Genomic DNA, 19,121 nt, shown 5'->3' on the forward strand with positions numbered 1-19,121 from the left:
TGTTGTGTATGTGTATGTGTATGTGTATGTGTATGTGTATGTGTATGTGTATGTGTATGTGTATGTGACTTACTAGTAGCGACTATAAATAGTACTTTTCAAGGTGAACTTTTTGACTTGTTCAAAAAAACCGCATGTGTTGATCGGGTTTATTAGTCGGGTTTTAGGTAGTTGAGTAGTTTGGGTAGAGGGTTATTGGGGGTGTATGATATTGTATCCAATAACTGATATGTATCATTGTCTAGTTCATTAGGTTCGGGTTCGTCGAGTTAAGTTGTTTGGGTAGTTTGGGTATATTTGTTAATTTTAAAATCTTCTGATATACATACTATACTCATGGCTAGTTTCGCAAGCGTTTAATTGGTTCACGTGGTATAACGTGGCGGTGACATGTCATCCTGTTTTTTTATTTGTTACTTTTTTTTTGTTTTTTTTTATTTATATATTTTTTTATTTTCTAATGTTATTTTTTGAGGCTTACTAATTTATGTTTATGTTGTGGTACAAATATGATCGATACTAAACAAGTTGGCTTTGGTTCACAACTCCAACATGGGAGCTTTTTCTTTTGTTGGTTCGTCGCGGTTTTTGCTCTTTTTATCTTTTTGTTTTAACTATGTTTATTTGTTGTAGTTGGCCGAAAACAATTATTTAATTGGTTCACGTGGTGTATGATAGTAGTTTGGGTAGAGGGTTATTGGGGGTGTATGATATTGTATCCAATAACTGATATGTATCATTGTCTAGTTCATTAGGTTCGGGTTCGTCGAGTTAAGTTGTTTGGGTAGTTTGGGTATATTTGTTAATTTTAAAATCTTCTGATATACATACTATACTCATGGCTAGTTTCGCAAGCGTTTAATTGGTTCACGTGGTATAACGTGGCGGTGACATGTCATCCTGTTTTTTTATTTGTTACTTTTTTTTTTGTTTTTTTTTATTTATATATTTTTTTATTTTCTAATGTTATTTTTTGAGGCTTACTAATTTATGTTTATGTTGTGGTACAAATATGATCGATACTAAACAAGTTGGCTTTGGTTCACAACTCCAACATGGGAGCTTTTTCTTTTGTTGGTTCGTCGCGGTTTTTGCTCTTTTTATCTTTTTGTTTTAACTATGTTTATTTGTTGTAGTTGGCCGAAAACAATTATTTAATTGGTTCACGTGGTGTATGATAGTAGTTTGGGTAGAGGGTTATTGGGGGTGTATGATATTGTATCCAATAACTGATATGTATCATTGTCTAGTTCATTAGGTTCGGGTTCGTCGAGTTAAGTTGTTTGGGTAGTTTGGGTATATTTGTTAATTTTAAAATCTTCTGATATACATACTATACTCATGGCTAGTTTCGCAAGCGTTTAATTGGTTCACGTGGTATAACGTGGCGGTGACATGTCATCCTGTTTTTTTATTTGTTACTTTTTTTTTGTTTTTTTTTATTTATATATTTTTTTATTTTCTAATGTTATTTTTTGAGGCTTACTAATTTATGTTTATGTTGTGGTACAAATATGATCGATACTAAACAAGTTGGCTTTGGTTCACAACTCCAACATGGGAGCTTTTTCTTTTGTTGGTTCGTCGCGGTTTTTGCTCTTTTTATCTTTTTGTTTTAACTATGTTTATTTGTTGTAGTTGGCCGAAAACAATTATTTAAATTTTTTGTTTAGTTCGGTATCATAACCTCACACCGACCGAAATTGCATTGATTGATTCGCCACGGCAACGTGTAGGTTTTGTTTTTATTCTAAATATCTTAATTTGTTGTGTTTGGGAATTGAATAGTTTAGTTCCGACGTCGTAACCCAATACTGACCGAATTCCCGTCAACTCACATCCAGACCGAGTAGGTTTTACCAACCAACTATATGTTGTTTTAATTTTTTTTATATAATCTTGAACTATACAAGTGCCGTGACTAATCTGCGCATCTACTTTTCCAGTTAATTTCATTTTCATTATCCTTATGAGTTTCAAACCTAACCGATACCTACCAAATTCGCATCGTTGAATCGACCTAATTTTGATCATTTCGAAAAGTAAAGGCCATTTTATCTATGCCATTTTATCAACATGTCATAATAAAATGGCTATTCTTCTCATTTTCCTGAAAATATTGGATTTTAAATTAAAAAAAATGACGGTCTTTCTTTGTCTCTTGTTGATTTATTATAGTGCCTGCAATATTCTAAGTGTTTGGCGATATTTAACTACCTTTTGGGGTCTTCCGGTGTCTATTTAATATAAAAACGACAATGGCGGTGACTCGGTGAGCCATATATATATGCAGCATGCTACAACTTAAGTACTTGCGTCTTTGTGGTCGTATACTTTTGTTTTTGTTCTATAATTGAGTTGGTAGATTTTGTCAGCATGTTGTTAGATACGAATCTTGCAACTTTCCTATGACATTTTCTTTTTGTGAGTATGTATCACAATTGAGCTAGATACTAAATAGATTCTTTGTGAAATGCAAATAATATCTACTCGGATTTTCTTCTTTTTTTTTTCTTTTTTCATGTCATCCTCTAAATAATTATTAAAAGAAAATGAGGTTTAAAATGTTATCTAACAAACCAATTTACAAATCTTCCAAACTCTAATAAAGCAAGATTTTAGGTGTCATGTGTCGTGTTTAATTTCTATGTTTCTTCATTATTGTTTTTCCACTAGAACGTCTTGCCCATTTTATATATTTGTGTTTCTTCACCCGATTTCAAGTTATCGTTTTGTTGATTTAACATTTATCACTTTTTTCTTTGTATTCAATCATTCATCAATATCGCTTCGAATAAGGAATCAATCCTTCATAGGAAACCATAATCGTCATCTCTTCACCTCTAAGTTACAATATAAATAAAAAAAACAACAAAAGTTTCTTTTTCCGGTAAAACAAATACTTAATAGTTTTTTATTTTCTACAAATAAATATCGCAATAACTCAGATGACTTTTTTCAATGTAAATTAAGCAAAGATGATATGTTTAAGAAATCCAACTGTTTTTGCCCGATAAATAAATAATATTTATAGGATATTACTTATGTTAGCTACAAATTTTAAGTGGCTACTTAAAAACATGTAAAGGAAATGTAATTTTATATTCAAAACTTACTATAAAAATGTTATGTTGTTTTTTAAGACTTTTAATTAAAAGGTACTGTATGTTCTAAACAGACAAGTTAAATATTTAAATATTATATATGCAATGCGACCGAGTCTACTCCAAAAGTGTATAATTAAGACCAAGTCAAGTTCACGAGGATATATAGATGTGTCTCCTCGTGCTTGTCGTGATCCTCCATGACTAATTAAATAATAGCTTTGGATTCTTTCGGTATGTATGATTTACCACATTTTATAATATATAGCATTATGTTGATTGATATCTTGAAAGGATAAAGGTGCATTCATATTTCATAGTGTTGTCGTTCTTAAAGTGATTATGCAAGATTGTAGAATATAATCAAAACTAGCTTTTGAACCCGTATATTACACGAAATTTGTCAAATAACACCGAAATTTAAGTATTTTTTTTAAACGACCAACTAACCGAAATTTAGGTATTTAATCATACGTATTACGTAATTTAGGAATTTTCTTTTGAATTTATAGATTAATTTTAATATAATCAAACACACTTCAAATGTTACATATTTATATTTTACTTTTTCTTAAGATTGAATGTTTTGAGATGACATAAAATCGGTTATTGGTACCTAAACATATTAAGGATGTTTTATATATATGATCAATAAGAATGTAAGTTAAATACTGTTTTACAAACTATAAGATTATAAATATTGTATTTATTCAACTAAATTTGAAGATATGTATTATCTACATGTCACTAATTATTATACGATAATGAACTAATTTAATAATTCATTGTTTAATTTTAAACTTATTATATATATACATTTTTAAATTGTGTTCAAGCTTCTATATGTAATAGTAAAATTAGACGTAATGGGTTAGTAAACTTAATGTGATTTAAATTACATTAAATATCTTTTTTTCTTATAAGTTACAACTAATGGGTCATACTAATAAACTCATAACCCATGGATAACATGGATTAAGAAGAGTAAAGATTAGAAAATATGACAAAAATTAAAGTTAAGAATAAATGTGGTTAGGAAACATCATCTTCATTCTTTTTGTGTATTAGTATAGATAGATTTACGATTACTAGTGCAAAAGTAAATTACTATTTTTTAGCCTTTTCAGCTAAAAAAATAAATCATTATGCATTTCAATTCTAGCGTTTGAATTCTGTACTCATTTTCATCCCCCCTAACACTAACTTTGATAACTTTGTACCCAATTAGTGTTAGGGGCTGAAATGTGGAGAAAAGTTAAACGTTAGAGGTTGAAATGTCAAAAAATTATTTTTGGGCTTCGAGGGATAGATAGACCAAACCATAGGGGCTAAAATAGTGATTTACTCAAGCCACAATAATTAATTGTGGGACGGTACGTAAAGTAGATTTTGATAACAATTAACTCCTAGTTATTGTGGTTTGTAATGTATTAATTGTGTTAATCATCACAATAATATATGGATGTGTTCGTGGTCAGAAGAACGACAGACTATAATCCAAGACCATGCTATAGAAGATCCATAATATAGCGTTGTTGAGAGCACGGTAAAAGACAGATGATGAACCAACTCAATACTAAGAAATAAATGGAGGGCAAGGTTCCTAAATGGAAATGGCTAGAGGATATCATATGTTCTTCTAGATTAGTGTTAGGGGTGTAAACTTAGCCTGGCTAGTTATTTAAGACTTGTAAAATGGAAATCAAGGTCAATAAACAATCGCAGTTGGTCTTCTTGTTCAATGGCATGAGGTTGAACAAGAAGACCAACTGCGATTTTTTATTGATCTTAAAGTCTCCGGTTCGAAACCTGACTCAAAAGGGTTTCTCATTGATGGTATTTCTTGGTGACTTTGGTTTGGAATATCAAAATTAGTATGAGCAATTGACATCACGTCTCAGTAAAACTCACTGGGATATTAGGGATAATTCCGAACGTTTTTCAAATAATGATGAATAAACAATGGCAACAAGTCAATAAAAGTAGACACATTTGTATGACCGTGTTACCATTGCAATTATAATAATAGGTTACAGAAGAGTGGGATTTCATTCTGACCGTCCGATAAGATCCAAGATTGAATATGGACTGTTTGATAAGGATTAAAAAAACAGTTACCTTTTCATCACATGTTAATTCTTCTAGCAGTTCAGGGGGAGTTATGTTGCGGTTCCGTTCCTCTCCTTTTTCTCTGGTGGCCATACCCTACCCACGTTTGTTCCTTCTCAGTATAGCATACATACATACATAGCCAGGGACGAGAAACCGTCCCTCTGTCTGTGTCGTCCTTAATCTCGAGGAGAGATTTTAATTAACTATTGCTGGCGATTTTTGAAGGCACCAGCAAGTAATCCGGCAACCAAGCACTAGTGCTGACAACCATGTATCTATACCATTTACTTCATTATTCGCCATTTGGGTTTGTTATTTTGTAATTAGACATAATTAATTTTACATTACACATCCTTCCAGGAATGCGAGGGCTGGATGAGTGACGTGTTTTGCATGATTAACATCAGATGTTTAAGTCTAACTGAGAGTGTTCATATCAGTTGAAAATGGGGAATACATAAGCAAGAAATCTTCTAGGTAAGTCATCAGCCTTAAGGTCAAATTCAGAATTTTGTTCTCATAGATCCAGGCATGGTTGTGGTTGGAAATGGAGGGATGACAAAGAATCCATATGAGCAATTTAAAAAGTATAACGCATTGTCACTTAGTTATGTTTATGTTTAACAAACGACTGATTTAAAAGAAATGTTAAACACACAAGTTTTATATCTTGTACACTAATGCTTTTGAGTAATTGCAGGTTCTTCTTCTTATTGCTTGTGATGCTAAAACGATTCGAAAAGCAACTCCTTGGTAACGATGAGGTTAGCTCCTGTATAGTGTAAACCAAGGTGACTAAAAAGTTTTTTTTTTTTTTTTTTTTGCAGTTTCTACTTTTTGTCGATTATTAAAGTTGTTATACAAATTAGCTCGAGAAACTCATGCCCCGAGTTTGTTCATTGCATGTTGATTAACATGTTCTATGAAGTCCCTTAAAGGCTCTACGGTAACGCATCTAAACCAACATTCCTTGTGGATCAGGTTGATATGATTGGTGGAATACTATATAGTATTGTTTAATCTGAATGTTATAAAAATTTTCAAGCTTATGTTGTTTTTGAAATTACAGTTAGTGATCAAATTTTAGAGAAGGAAAGAGATATTTATATCTGGTGCTTTTTGGCCATGTTGTGCACGAAATAAACTTGGCATGGAAGGCATTGGAGATAATTTAAAAAGGTTAATCTTGGCTGCATTACCCCAATATTCAAACAATGAAAGACTCAATACGGTAGTCACAAAGCTTTCTTTTCTATTCAACAATTCTCACTTAGAGGCTTCATTACTAGTGAAGAGGTAGGTCCCCGCAAAGCCCAGTTGGACCCGCAACACACCTTAGAGGTACGTCTGCGCAAAGATCAACTGGTTCCGCAGGACCCACCATGCTCAGAGAGATGAAGACCTTACACGCAGTAAGCCAGCTGTTCCCGCAGGAAAGCCTCCCAGTGGTACAGTACCCCGCCTGTTCCCGCAGCTGCGGATACAAGCCATGAGGGAAGGCTACCCGCACTAACAGTAAAGCTACACGCATAAGGCACTAACTCTTATACTTCAATAATGTCACCTGAAGAAGGAATGAGCAAGGCGGGAATATTCCCGCCCAAAAGAGCCAGTCCGTACGCTTCCAGAAGATCTTTTGTACTATACCTACCAGGATATGGACAAATAGACAAGATCTGACTAAAGCGACCCATGAACCAATCACAGGGTGACAGCTCACATACAATAGTACCAGGAGGAGCACGCTCCAGTACAAAATGTCACTATCAGCCGCTGCCTACCCACCAACTCCCATCGTGGCACGAACATAGCCCGTAGTTTGTGGAAAAGGAATATTATACAGCTGGCCGTACCTGCTTGGAAACCTACCTTCGGCTATAAATACTCCAACACCTTGGAACGGTATCATTATCTTATATCATCTTATCTTCTCTCTAGCTGTTTCTCTCAATATACACTTATATTCAGAGCAATCTAGTCTGATTCTCACGTCGGATGGTGGTCACAAGGAGGAACCCCCCCCCCCTTCTCAGTGACGAGCTCACGGTGTCTGTTTTGCAGGTCGAGAAGAACAACCATCTTTGCCGGACCTAACCCTCGTGGGAAGCATCTACTTAACCCTAAGATTATCCGTAATCTTTCGGGGTCACTTAGTGTTTCTTCACTAGCCTTTTCTTTTTATTTTTACGCTTTCGTCCATTTTAATTATAAATCTCACTGAATACGCATTTCCATTTTGGTGGAGTCTCAAACTTCTCATAAACTGAGATGTGGGGTGTGGAGCATGATTAACATCTGCTTATTTATGTTTTGTTTGTTTGGCTTACAAATGAACATTGCATGACCATCATCTTTGGCATTTATCTTGATTATTGAATTATTGTTTCTTTTGTTTTTATTTTTGCAGGGATTGTAAAGTGTGCTAAAGAAGCCAGGCGTGGAGCATAACTCACCGGGTCAGAGTTAACACGTCATGGTAGGCTTGATATTATTTTCTCTAATTGTTTTCTAATAATCGATTTTAATGGCGTTAAGGACTATTAGGCGGCTATGGCAATGAGGATAAGGCAAAATGAGCCTATGATTTGGTTGCTCTTAAACATTGGGGATCAACTGTCACCACAAACTTCCCATTAAATACATATTACTTTATTGTCTCGGTTACATTTGATTGAACTAAACATATTTTTAATACTTATGCAACATAATTTGAAAACATGAAAACCTCAATGGGGACACTAAGGCTTAAATATTTCAATGCTTCTCCATATGGTCATAGCACTTTGAATCAAAAGTTGGCCTGGTACATGCACTTCATGTTAAAGGCAAGTTGGTTAATTTAATTTCATATTATTCATTCTACAAGTCAATCCATAATTTTATTTTAATCTTATGCAGATAATGTGGTGTAAGCAATCAATGCATGATCATGCTGATGCTTGGCCTTTAACGGATTGTGTTGATGTTCATAATGTACCATATTATTGCAATGATTTCACGGGTAAATAATTATATACACACAGTAATGGAACAAATATGTATTAAATTCCTAATCTAAGTTTATATCAAACTAACTATTAAGTAGATGTTTACATCAATGTAAATATTGTTCATGTATTATTGTTTGGAATTTCAATTTTTTTATTCATGAGTGATGGAGATCAGTTAAGAAACGGAGTTTTTATTTCATAAAGAATATATGTGTGGTTGGCTACTTGGCTCTTTGAATTGGTACCCTTGGTCAGTTAGTAATACCCTTAATGGCATAAACAATTGACACGACTGTGCGTTTATTTCAGCAAGGTCTGCCAGCCCAGAAACGTAAACTGAAAAATGGGAACTTGGATTAGGCTGTTCGGTTAAAGTTAAACTAACAAACATGAACATGCTTTGTTTGTGTTCATTCGTTTATTTATTTATTTTTTAACAGCCATCACTAAAAGTATATAACTTTTTTATGACATTTGCTCGCATATAAATATTATTTTTTTGGTTTTATTAATAGTTTCTTAAATAGCTAAATTTTTCTAAAGGCTCAATCAACTAATCAACTGATTATTACAACTTTGAATATAAGAGCAAGTATAAAAGCTTTTATATTATTTGCTTTATTTAATTTCATGTAATCCAATTGAAAATATACATTCTGGTATGATTGATTTCTGTTGCTGGTATATGATGGTGGATGAAAATAACTTGTGACAGTTGATGATAATGATAACTGAAACTAGCTGTTTGTGTATTTTATAAAACCGGACAAATAGCTTGTCATGCCTTTGCCTTTTTGATCTATACTTTTGTTTTTTTGCTATTTTATCACTTAATATAACTTGGGAAATAATAAAACAAATTATATGCAACTTTGTAATATAACCCTTTTGATGAAACATTCCACAATGAAAATACAGTTTTGTTTAAAGTGTAAAGAAAAAAAATGCTTTTGTCAATATGACATTAGAATGTAAAGAAAAAGATACGAGCCTGATTTTAGTTTCATAAGGGCATATTCAAACTATTTAGAGTAGTTTTATTGTTTTTATGGGCTCTTTTGAAAAACGTATGATCTCTTAAAGAGCGTTTGTTTTGTAAGTTTCCTTATTCATTAATGAGTTAATTCATTAATGAATTAATGTAGGCGTCACCTTCCTGCGTTGATGTTCCCGGGTAAAGTACTAGTTGGCTTGGTTAACAAGAATAATTTCTTAAAAGTAGTGTTATGTGGAGAATACACGTGCCTAATATTATGCTAAGGCGGGTTTATTTTAAATGTAATTTGTAGTTGCCTAAGCTACTTCGTATGTGGCTCAAATAAGAAGTTGCATTCAACATTTGCATTGTAAGTTATTTGTTTACGATGCAATATTAGAATAATTTGAGGCGTGATACAAACATGTTATAACAGATATGTCCATCTATATCTTAATACAAGTGTTTATTTTTATGTACATATAAATAAACATATATAACTAACCCGAAATATATGTTATTTATGTGCCTTTGTTTTATATAAAATTTATATCGAAATAGAGATAAAAATAGATCCATTGCAATGGCATATTCGAGTCTATAAAAAAACATTGTATATTAAAAATTCTATTATAAAAGTAAAACAAAATTAAAATGTAAATGAAAGCAAGTGAAAAAATAAAAAATAATTATGTCATATCAAATTCACAACATGTGTTACAACATGGCTGAACTAGTAAAAGTTTGGGTGTGAATAGATTCATCACAAATACAAATGTAGAAGAGCATCCTAGTTGTTCCATATACTTTTGGGTGATATGGCACCCATGTATGTGGAGTGGTAATATGAAGGAAGGGAAAAGAAAATTAAGAAAAAGAAAAAGGGAAGTAGACGGTGAGGTTAGTTTTTTGGACACCCATTTGCTCTAGGTTTGTAGTTTCTCTCACTAAATATTATAACCAGACACATATAAACGCAGGGTCGGCTTTGAGAATTCATGTGTCCGGCCGAATTGGAAAAAAGATGTCTTTTATGCTTTAACGTCCTAAATAATGTAACAGTTTTTTTTAAACGACAATTAAAATTATGACAATAAATATAATAATTAGAAAATAATGGTATTTGAATGATTTTATGGCATACTGAATAGGCAAATAGTTAACCGATTATTTTTGAATCTCTCTTAGCATTCTTGATAACAGTTTAGAGATTTAACTATTCGTAGTTTATGTTCTCTAATACTTCGTTTTCGATAACTGTAATCACCAACTCACTAAGTCTTTCTTGAGGCAATGTGGATCGTAAATAATATTTCAATAAATACAATTTCGAACAACTCCTTTCAGCAGATGCTACCGTGACTGGTGTTTTAAGTCGACGTTGTTGTTATCCCGCCTATTCATTTCATTTTTATTTATTTATTTAAATTTATTGATTAATTAAAAGTAAACCTAGTAAAGGCCTACGACATTGTGCCACGACAGGTGCTTTGGGAGTGCTTAAAGGGCAAAGGAGTTCCGACGAAATATATAGAGATAATTATGGATATGTATACCATGAGTACAACAAGTGTCAGTGCGCCCGTGGGGGATACTGATTTCTTCCCCGTAGAGGTAGGTCTTCACCAGGGGTCAGCGTTGAGTCCGTTTCTTTTTGCAGTAGTCTTGGATTAGTTGTCAAAGTCGATTCAGGGGACGCTCCCGTAGCCGTGGTGCATGATGTTCGCAAACGATATTGTGTTACTTGCTGAGAGAAAACAAGATCTAAACATAAGGCTAGAGGAGTGGCGAACAACCTTAGAGATAAAAGGTTTAAGGATTTGTCGCTCTAATACGGAGTACCTCCACTGTGATTTTGGTGGGCTAAATGACAATGAGGACGCACAGATCACCATTGAAGGGCATGTGGTTCCACAGGTAACGAAGTTCAAGTATCTAGAATCATTTGTCCAGAGCGATGGGGAATTAGACAGTGGTGTGACCCATCGAGTTCAGGTAGGATGGTGTAGATGGAAAGCAGCCACAGGTATATTGTGCGCTAAGAGTTTCCCAACTAAACTAAAGGGAAAATTTTATAGGGTCGTAGTTAGACCTGCAATGCTATATGAAACGGATTGTTGGGCCATTAAGAAAGCACAAGTGCGGATGATGGAGGTAGCATAAATGAGAATGTTGCGCTAGATGTGTGGGCACACAAGGTTAGACTGAATAAGGAACGTTGTGTTTAGCGAGAGATTAGACAGACGACGTGAAGAGAAGACAGACGACGAATCCTGTTAGATCCGTAGAACACATTAGTGTATAGGGGTGGAAGGGTAGAGGAGGACCTAAATTGATTTGGGATGAGATGATTAGACATGATTTTATAGACTTAAACCTCTCCGAGAACATGGTTGAGGATATGAATTCTTGGAGAGGTAGAATTAAAGTTAATTATTTTTAGGGAGAAAGAATACCTTAGGGGCTTCGATTTACCTTATTTTGGTCGCACACCATAATGATATTTTCTTTTCATATATTATTATTTTTTTTTATTTTTTTTACGGGATACTATTAATTATATTACTGTTGAACTTTGATTTTATTTATATTACCTCATACATATGCATTTTAGAGCTGAGGGTCTCTTTGGAAGCCACCTCTCCATCCCTGTGGATAGAAGCACAGTGTGCCTATATCTAGGGATGGGCGTGGGACAGTACCCGTATCCGTACCCGTACTTGTACCCGTTTGTACTCGTACCAAAAATCAATAAAAACACGTACCAATACTCGTACCAAATTTTTCGGTATGGTACGAGTACGGGTACGGGTATTTTGGTACAATACCCGTTTTTGTACCACTTTGCTTTTTTATTTCCAAATTTTCGGCGATCTTGAAACCGGTACCGATACAAATAACAAACAACCTGAATTAGTTCTGGCATCGGTACTTGCACAGGTACGTGACGGGTACCAAATTAGTACAGGTACCAAATTGGCCATCAATTTTGATGATAATATAATATTGAAGAACCCTAACTCGGTCGCCGACTTTAACTGATTTGTTTGTTGGTTCGTGTCTTGGATGTTAAATTATTTAATTTTGAAGAAACGTTTGGTAGTTTTTCAATAATAACATGGTTGGAGAATTTATTTTATATATTAAATATGAAGAATCTCAATTAAACCCTTATATAATCCAAACAGGTACAAAATACCAAATGTACCCATACCGTACTCGTACCTGTACCCGTACCAAAATTCAACAAAAATGAGTACCAATATCAGTACCGAATATTCTAAACCGGTACGAGTACGGGTACGGTATGGGTACAAGTACGGGTATTTGGGACAAAATGCTCATCCCTACCTACATCACACTCCCCCAGACCCTACTTATAGCCTTGTTATTAGTGGGATTTCACTGTGTATGATTGATTGATTGATTGATTGATTAATTAAAAGTAATGGACACTTTTTTCAACTTTTAATGGGCCTATAAGTCTTTTGGTAATTTTTTTTAAAAAATGGGTCTAAAAAGTGTTTGGGTATTAGAAAAATAGTGAGATTATAAACGTTCATATATTCTAATATATACATCGGGAAATTTTTAAAAAAAAGTGTGCCCCCAAAAACCCAAGCCCCGACCGAGCCGGCTCTATATAAATGAACACCACTAACACATCATTAATTGTCATACAAGTCATGTGGTCCATACGAACCATATGACAAGGGAAAATGGTCATACGAGCCGTATGATAGGCAAAACAAATGATTATATGAGTTTTATAAGGGGCATATAGCTTGTATGACCACTTTCCGCCATATCAAACAACACGTGTGATATGACAAGATATGATGTGGAGACTTGATTTAACATCATACAATTCATATGATATTTCAGACACACTTGTCTACATTTACAGAGATGATGTCAGTAACCCCTTAAAACGATTGAAATATTGGAAGAAACATTTTATCGTTCTACACCACAAAAGAGTGAAATACATGGTGTTTTTATGTAGGAAGGTACATTTTTGTGTTTATACATTATATCAATTAATCTTTTTTTTTCTTTTGCCTTTTTGAATTTATAAATGACAAAATGATTAAAATCAAATACTTTAATAGTGTATATAAGTAAGAGTGAGCATATTAAAACATTTTTTATGTATAGGCTAGCCCATTAGGGGGGAGGGGTGGTGGATGTGGTGGCATCACTCAACACACATCCCATCCAATCTAATTGTGCCACATCACCAACCCCAAATCCATCACATTTTGATGGAATTTGGTAGAGGTGGTGGTGTGGTGTGGTGTGATTGACAGCTCATCCGGTCACTTTCACCGGACCTTTTTCTGGCCAATTTTCCGGCCAGCTTCATCCCAAACACCAACCAACCACCAAACACCAACTTTTTTCCGGCCACCTTCATCCTTTTTCTGACCAAACACCAACCTTTTTCCGGCCACCTTCATCCTTTTCCGGCCAAACACCAACCAACAAACCACCAGATCCGTACCCGACGACACTACCAACCACCAGATCCGTTCATCACCGAGCTCCGACATGAAAAAAATCACCGGGATGGACCATTTTTTCCGGCCAAACACCAACCAACCAACTTTTTCCGCCCAAACACTCTCCCCTCCAACGTTCCATTTCCTCGATTTCATCCCCATATCACGCGTGACACCCATCACGCAAAACACTTCTTTTCCGCGTGACAAGGGGCGGCGGCGGTGTGGAGATGGTCACCACGCGTGATGAAAGCTCCATCACGCGGTGCCCCGTCCGCCCTTAGTCCATTACACATACTAAAAATCGCTTGGGCTTTGAGCCTAAAGAATAGTAGAGCCCGATTTAAATAAAAACAATTCTAAATTCAAATTCTGTATCGGACCAATTTTAATTTTGCTTAACCTAACCTGGGTTGTGACTGCGTTGAGAGCCTGCTTTTAAAGTCCACGAGGAGAGAACAAGAGATGAAAAAAATAATAAATAAAACCCGGTTCCAAATCGGTTTCCAAACGACCCAGCCTGACAGTTTGTACATCGGTCCGGACTTTCAAGCACCGAACCGGTTTAAGAACCAATCTAATTTAGAAAAATTTTTTTTTTTTTTATTTCCTCAACCCCCCCCCCCCCAATTTTTTATTCGAACATAGTATTTAAACATGGTTTTCTTCAGCTAATCTCGCGGTCCCACTTGATTTGTACTCTTCCAATAATCAAAAGATTTGAAATCTGGTACATACATTCCAATTTGAACTTTGTTACATGTCAAAACATTTTGTCCCATCTATAATAATCTACACGGCTTAACTTAAGAAAATCTCGACCATTGACTTTTAAAACGTTTACTTTTAATTATAAAGTCAATGCCAACATACTAAAGTCAACCATTCGTTAAGTAAATTAACTCACCAACTCAACTGGCCAATCAACAACACAAAGGACCATTTCATCACGCATTGCTTCTTCTTTCTACTACTCATCCAATGAACAATAATCTATGGCATCTTGTTCATCTATTAGCTCTATGCATCTTGTCGGTTTCGGTTTCAGGCAAAGGTAAGTTACTAAGTTTAAGTTGTCATTTTATTTCAAATTACATGATATCATATCCACGTGTTTTTAATTGTTAATTTTTTTTTGTGTTTATAGTGTTTGTGAGCATAGATTGTGGGGCGTCGGGTTCTTTCACAGATGAAAACACGATTGTCTGGAAAGGGGATAATGATTTGATCTCGAGTGGTGTTGCACATACAGTGCAACCAAACTACTCAGTGTCCCATGTTATGGACACCCTGCGGGTGTTTACCACCCGCAGGAAAAATTGTTATTCTATAGAAGTTGAAGAGGGGGGAAAAGTTTTGGTTCGGGCCGGTTTTAACTATGGGAACTATGACCAAAAGTCAACTCCGTCGAATTTTGATCTTCATTTTGATGGGAACTTTTGGATCTCGGTAAATACTTCTGAAGTGAAAATATATGAAACTATTTATGTTGTGAAAAAGAAAGTTATTAGCGTGTGTGTGGCTCAAACGAAGCCCAATGAGTTACCGTTTATATCGACCCTTGAAGTACGTAGCATGGACTCGCAAGTTTATAGCAACGTTGGCTCAAATTACGCGTTGCTTAATCACTTTAGGATTGCTTACGCTACAAACGAAACTATAAGGTATGCATTTAGTTGTTTTCAAATCAGTATCATATATAAGCTTAGGGTTGTAAATGTACAGAACCGAACGATACATTGTTCATGTTCGTTCGTTAAGCATTCACCAAACAAAAGGATGGTTCAAAAACACATAACTGAACAAAATTGTGTTCATTCATTAATGAAATGATTTTGTTCGTGTTTGTTTGTTAATTTTATAAACGATTATATTAATTTAAAAAATATAAACAACATTCTTTAGCACAAGCATCAAACATATTAATAAAAATAAATATTTGAAGTTAAGTACTTGACATAATATTGAAAAAAAAAACTTAACAATGATAAACAAAGCTATTCCATATGATCAACTGATCATGTTTTAGTATTTTGAATTAATATATGCAAACTCTTGTTCATTTCAAGGTATCCGTTGGACGCCTATGATCGAGTATGGTTTCCCGGCAGTAGCAACAGTCTATATTTAAGAAACGATGCATCCGTCATCGATGTTGATGTGCCCGATAATCCCCCTCAAGAGATCCTTAAAAACGCGGTAGCAACAGAAAACACAACACGCATAATAACCTTAGGATTAGGTACCTTTGAGTATCCGATCCGTTACCCGGCCTATATAAACTGGTATTTCTCTGAAGTCAAAGAGGTCAATTCTTCAGAAATAAGGTCTTTTAGAATTTATAAAGACAATGTACCATTCTCGCTTCCGCTTGTTCCCCGTTTTGGAAAAGTGTTAGAATATTTCATCTCTAATCTCTCAATCACCACCGACACTAACTTTTCCTTACAGTCGGTTGGTGATGCCACGCTCCCCCCTCTCCTTAACGCCTTTGAGGTTTTCTTGATTAGTGATGCTCTAAATGATGGCACCAATAGCAGCGACGGTAAATCAACTATTTTTGTGTTTTAGTTCATTATATTTGAACTTATGCTTATACACATGATTAATGTAGTTGAAGGTTTAGCTTCTCTACAAAACTCATTCAGCGTTTTACAACAATGGGGCGGGGATCCCTGTCTTCCCGCCTCATACTCATGGGAATGGATAACATGCAACACCGATTATGTACCTCGTGTGACATCAATGTAAACATCATATATTTTTATGTTAGTTTTTTTATAATATTTTAAAATTATAAAAATGTTACACATTGTTTTTGTCTATGCAGAAATCTTAGCAGTTTTAACCTGACTGGGCCACTTCCAGACTTTAGTAAAATGGATGTTCTTGAAACAATGTACATTTACATAACTTCATCAAATAAGCATATTCCTTAATTTCATATACTTTTATATTAAATAGATTCTAATACTATTATAACTTACACTAATTTTGCAGAGATTTGCATAACAATAGCTTGCGGGCCAATTCCTAGTTTCCTTGGTACCTTGCCAAATCTAAAACATCTGTGAGTTAATTAATTAGTTAATTATTTAATAATCATATCGGCCAATAATCAAACTGGCTTTGCTACGAGTTTAATGATCAGAAAAAGTAAATTAATAAGTAAACAAGATTTTGAAAGAGAAACAAAAATAAAATATTTTAAAATCCGTCTAACCATTCGTTCTGGTTTAACTAGAAATCGTCCACTTTAAAAAAGGTTCAGCAGACTGCTTATGTAGTCGGTTCGACTAGTTGTTCACTTGTTCCGGTTTGAATTTGTGATCAATTAATTGTATTTTCGCATTACTTTGTTTCGATGAAACACTTTTGATGTTGAAATGTTGAATGTTAAAAAAAATCATGTAGAAATTTGTCAGATAACCAGTTCGCTGGATCCATACCAAGATCATTATCAAGAAATTCCAACTTAAATTCATCGTAAGTTAATTCATTTTCTTATCTATTTTTACTTGATGCTTATATGATTTCATAAATTTTTATATCTTCCCTCAATTATTTAACAGTTATACGGGAAACCCTGTGTTGTGTACCAATGGCAAGACATGTCGAGGGAGTGGTAAAAATAAAACACCGATAATGCTCGGAGTTACTATCCCTGCAGTTTTCATTTTGGCTATCGCGATTGTTTTGGTCATAAGGCACAATCGACGTAAAGCTAGTGTTCAGTCACGTTCAGGTAACCTTTTAGTATTTATGAGGGCCTAAATAAGAACTTTAGTTAACTGTTTAGCGGAAAGTTTTTCTATATGTTCGTTTATTTGTTAAAGCAATTATGAACACGAATTTATATTCACTAAGTTAAGTAAAAAAACACGAACACGTTTCTTGTTCGTTCATATATGTCATTATATATGAAATATATTTAAAAATATATTTGTAGCTAAACATGAACAAATGTGTAAAAAGATAAATATTATGTATATTTTAAAAATTAATTCTTTTGTAGGCTATTTTCATAACTATATCATAGACTTCATAGTTTACATGTTAAATGATCAAATATGTATTTTTAACGAATGAACATAAACACGAACAAAAAAATTTGTTAGTTTAAGTATTGTATTTTTGTTTATTTGCTCTTTTAAACTTAAACACACGAACACAAACTGATCTTGTCTCTGGTCATTATTTGTTTAGAACCTAACTGTTGATAGCAATATATTGTTACAGTAATTGTTGTGTTAGTTGGTTTTATTTCCATAACTGATTATTTTTGTAACAGTTAATTTTGGTGGTATGAATACCCTGAGTGGTGGCATGCAAGGAGCTAAAGAAGGTGTCATTGAGTTGAGCGGGAACACAGAAGAGCGGGTTTATAGCTCGCCTACACCATTACTACGTGAAGATTAGCGTAAGGCTTAGAGAAGATTTGTAAATCAAGATTGGTATGGAGTAAATAGTTAAGAAGTTTGGAAATGATTCGTTTTATTTAATGACATGTCAATGTTGAACTTTCGATAGAGCTGATCATTGCTTTCAAAATGCCTTACATATTTAAAGAAAAAAAAGACTATTTTGATTTAGAACCAGAAATGATAGTATAACTTCATGGTTCGTTAAAATATTTAAATCAAATTATTTTTGCTAATATACTTTTGTTTTGTTTATTGTTTCACTATTATCGTCGTATAATTTACTTTATGTACGTGAGTTATTGGGTTTATATTATAGGGGCCCATTCTTTACTTGCCCAGGCCCTCAAATTTTAAAGGATTCTCAATAACAACCTTGCCCGTGAGTTTACGACTTACCAAAAATATCACGCTAAGACAATGGGTCCAGGCTTTACAACAGATAACATACTCCCGTCACACTCTCCCACTATTTTATTATCTTTTATTTACATTGTACAAGCTAATTATACACTTATATTAGGGGTGTGCAAGAAAACAAAAAAAACTAATCTGAATCCTAAAAACCCAAAAAATTCAAATAAAAAAAATTGAACCGAAACAAAAATCGACAGTTTGATTTTATATTTCCATAAAAACCGAACTAACGGTTCGGTTTTTGTTTTGGTTTTGCATGTTATAAAAACCGCAAAAAACGAACCAAATTTCAATATTTTTATTTTAGTATTTTATTTTGAGTAATTTATAATAATTTAATAAATATATAACTCAAATACTTTTGATAAAATAAATAATATTTTATTAATTAACAATTAACATAATTATATATACCTAAGTTTACTATTTTCTACCAACTTTCTTTTCGGTTAAAAATTTTCAAGCTCAAGCGGAAAAAACCGAAACCAAAAGAAAACCGTAAAACCGAAACTAAAAAAACAGAAACCGAACGATTTCAAAATCCAAAACCGAAATCTTAGTTTTCGGTTTAGTTTTAATCCAAAACCACTCCAAACCGC

At 33.9% G+C, this 19,121-nt stretch overlaps 1 pseudogene across 1 annotated transcript; it reads left to right on the plus strand.

The window, feature by feature from the left end:
* The first annotated feature begins 14,603 nt into the window (after window positions 1-14,603).
* Window positions 14,604-18,597, plus strand: LOC143557976 (putative LRR receptor-like serine/threonine-protein kinase At1g05700; annotated as a pseudogene). Its single transcript, XR_013139653.1, has 9 exons — window positions 14,604-14,738; window positions 14,832-15,348; window positions 15,754-16,229; window positions 16,299-16,431; window positions 16,515-16,583; window positions 16,685-16,754; window positions 17,099-17,170; window positions 17,257-17,429; window positions 17,976-18,597. The product of XR_013139653.1 is annotated as a putative LRR receptor-like serine/threonine-protein kinase At1g05700 (transcript).
* The last annotated feature ends 524 nt before the right edge of the window (window positions 18,598-19,121 follow it).

Source organism: Bidens hawaiensis, unplaced genomic scaffold, assembly GCF_021521415.1.
Source record: "Bidens hawaiensis isolate Kalapana, Puna unplaced genomic scaffold, B.hawaiensis_p1.1 tig00019312_1, whole genome shotgun sequence".
Lineage (NCBI taxonomy): Eukaryota > Viridiplantae > Streptophyta > Magnoliopsida > Asterales > Asteraceae > Bidens > Bidens hawaiensis.